The 3,546-nt window shown below is 38.7% G+C and overlaps 1 non-coding gene across 1 annotated transcript; it reads left to right on the top strand.

Moving 5' to 3' along the window:
• The first annotated feature begins 861 nt into the window (after positions 1 to 861).
• On the top strand, positions 862 to 967 carry LOC118013676. The gene has a single exon (XR_004680093.1). It is a non-coding gene; the product is annotated as a U6 spliceosomal RNA (small nuclear RNA).
• The last annotated feature ends 2,579 nt before the right edge of the window (positions 968 to 3,546 follow it).

The raw sequence follows: 3,546 nt of genomic DNA, 5'->3' as shown, positions 1-3,546 counted from the left end.
TTTGTTAAAACCAAACAGTATTAGTTGTTTAATATGGCAACTGCCTCAGACTGTAGATAACAGTTGAGATAAACAATAAGCTTACTAAAAAATCTTAAAAGGAAACTCTGGAAGATGTGATATCCATAGGAGGCTTTGAAAGGCTCTGAAATGTTTCTGTGAACCTAGAAGGAAAAGAACAGGTAGTGATGGGGGCATGCCCAGGGCTGTGCACATGCTCATGAGAGACCTGAGAAGACAAAGGTCTCACCACTGCCTAACCTGTAGGATTCTATACCAGCAGGGGGAGAAGGCTAAAAAAGGGTTGTGAACGGCCTGGCTGAGAGTTGAAGCTGTGCCCCAGGGATCACAGAGCCACTCGGCAGTGGCTGGGAGATTTATTGGTTCCAGGCATTTAAGGAAATTTCTGTAAAGTAATTATCTGGACACTAATCTAAGTGAAGCAGAGACTTTAGTGGCTACACATGACAAAAAAACACAAATTTTGACAGAATTAGTACAGAAACATCATTACACAAACAAACAAGCAACAACGACAAATAGCTACACCAACAAAACTTTTGGGGGGGGGCATTTGATATGCAAAGTCCTCACATTACTACTTTAAATTTCCAATTTTCAAGAAAAAAATTATGAGACACGTAAAAAAGCAAAAAAGTATAGCCCATATACAGGAAAAGAAGTAGTCAACAGAAACAATTCCTAGAGGAAGCCTTGACTTCAGACTTAACTAGACAATCACTTCAAATCAGCAATTTCAGTTTTCCCAAAAGTAAAGGAAACGAGAATATAAGAATGATGCCTCACTAAATAGTGAATGTTAATACAGAGATAGAAATTATTTAAAAAGAACCAATAAGTGCGCTCACCTTGGCAGCACATATGCCAAAATTGGAACGACACAGAGAAGATTAGCATGGCCCCGTGCAAGGATGACACACAAATTCATGAAGCAGTCCATATTTTTAACTGGAATTTAAATTTAAAAAAAAAAAGAAGAAAAAAGTAAACAAGTACTTAAAAAATAAAAAGAAGAACCACTAAGAAATTCTGGAGTTGAGGGGCGCCTGGGTGGCTCAGTCGGTTGAGCGTCTGCCTTCGGCTCAGGTCATGATCCCAGGGTCCTGGGGTCGAGTCCCGCATTGGGCTCTCTGCTCCTTGGGAGCCTGCTTCTCCCTCTGCCTCTCTCTCTCTCTGTCTCTCATGAATAAATAAATAAAATCTTTAAAAAAATAAAAAATAAATAAAAAATAAAAGAAATTCTGGAGTTGAAAAGTACAAAAACTGAAATGAAAAATTCACCAGTGGGGCTCAACAATACATATGAACTGACAGAAGAAAGAAGCAGCACACTTGAAGATTGGTCAAATGAGATTATCCAGTCTGAGGAATAGAAAGAAAAAAGAGTAAAGAAAAAGGAACAGAACCATCTGAGAACTATGGAGCACCGTCAAGTGAACCAATATCCATAATAACAGGAGTCCCAGAGGGAAAAGCGAGAGACAAAAGGCCAGAAAGAATATTTGAAGAAATGGTAACCAAAAGCTACCAAAATTTGATGAAATACATTAATCTGCACATCCAAAGAGTTCAATGCACTCCAAAGAGAAATAGCTCAAAGAAAATCTCACCAAGATTACATTAGAATCAAACTGTCAAAAGTCAAAGACAACGAGAGCATCTTCAAAGCAGCAAGGCAGAAGCAATTCATCATGTACAAGGGATCCTTCATAATATTACTAGGCAATTTCTCATCAGAAACCAAGGAGGCGGGGCGCCTGGGTGGCTCAGTCATTAAGCGTCTGCCTTCGGCTCAGGTCATGATCCCAGGGTCCTGGGATCGAGCCCCACATCGGGCTCCCTGCTCCGCGGGAAGCCTGCTTCTCCCTCTCCCCCTCCCCCTGCTTGTGTTCCCTCTCTCACTATGTCTCTCTCTGTCAAATAAATAAATAATCTTTAAAAAAAAAAAAAAAAACCAAGGAGGCTAGAATTATTGGGACAATATATTCAAAGTTCTAAGAGAAAAAAAAACTATCAACAAAGTATCCTATTGTCATAGAGCTATCCTTCAAAAATGAATGAGAAAGTAAGACATCACCAGATCAACAATAACTGAGAAAATTCACCATATGGAAATAGAAGAAATATATATATATAAAATATTTTATATAAAAAACATATATATATTGGGGCACCTGGGTGGCTCAGTTGGTTAAGCAGCTGCCTTCGGCTCAGGTCATGATCCCAGGGTCCTGGGATCGAGCCCCATGTCGGGCTCCCTGCTCGGTGGAGAGTCTGCTTCTCCCTCTCCCTCTGCCTGCCGCTCTGCCTACTTGTGCTCTCTCTCTCTGTCAAATAAATAAATAAAAACCTAAAAATACATATATATTTATACTTATACATAAATATAAATAATATAAGAAATACTAAAAGGCGTACTTTCAGCTGAAATGAATGAAAGGGCACTAGACAGTAACTCGAATCCACATGTAAAAATAAATAATACTAGTACAGGTAACTGTATAGGTAAATACAAAAAAGAGGGGATGCTTAGGTGGCTCAGTCCATGTTAAGCGTCTGTCTTTTGCTCAAGTCATGATCCCAGGGTCCTGGGATCAAGTGCGGCATCAGGCTTCTTGTTCAGCAGGGAGCCTGCTTCTCCCTCTGCCTGCCACTCCCCCTGCTGGTGCTTTCTCTCATTCTGACAAATAAATAAATTTAAAAATCTATAAAAAAGAGTATATATGTATATTTTATTTGTAACTCTTTTTTCTCCTAATTTAAAGGACAGTTGCATAAAGCAATAATTATAAATCTGTGTTGATGAGCATGCAAGGTATAAAGATGTAATTATTACAATAAAAGTACAAAGAGGGACAGATAATGAAGTTATATGGAAGCAAACTCTTTGTATACTACTGAAATTGAGTTGCCATTTATCTGAACTGGATTGTTATCATTTAAGATGTGAATTGTAATCCACACGGCAAGCAAGAAGAAAATAATTCCAAATAAATAGAATTTTAAAAATGACAAGGGAATGAAAATGTTTTTTAACACAAAAGAAGGAAGTTATGGAGAAATGTAGGAACAAAAAAGACAGGATATAAAAAACAAGGAGCAACATAGCAGTCACAAGTCCTACATTATCAGTAATTACATTAAATGTGAATGGATTAAGGGGCACCTGGGTGGCTCAGTTGGTTAAGCATCCAACTCTTGATTTTGGCTCAGGTCATGATCTCAGGGCCATGAGATCCAGCCCCATATCAGGTTCCATGCTGGTCATGGAGCCTGCTTGGGATTCTCTCTCTCCTTCTCTCTCTGCCCCTCCCCCCACTCTCTCTCTCTCTCTCTCTCTCTCTCAAAAAAAAAAAAATGTGAATAGATTAAACAATACAACCAAACGGAAGAGATTGGCAGAATGGATATAAAAATCATGGTCTATCTTTGTGCTGTCCACAAGAGACACACTTTAAATTCAAAGACACAAATAGATGGAAAGTCAAGGGATAGAAAAAAATATACCATGCAATGAGTAACAAA

The sequence above is a fragment of the Mirounga leonina genome, unplaced genomic scaffold (genome assembly GCF_011800145.1).
Source record: "Mirounga leonina isolate KUSES-001 unplaced genomic scaffold, KU_Mleo_1.0 Mir_101664, whole genome shotgun sequence".
Classification (NCBI taxonomy): domain Eukaryota; kingdom Metazoa; phylum Chordata; class Mammalia; order Carnivora; family Phocidae; genus Mirounga; species Mirounga leonina.
Note: the sequence above shows the minus strand (reverse complement) of the source record. Positions and strands in the feature narration are given on the sequence as shown.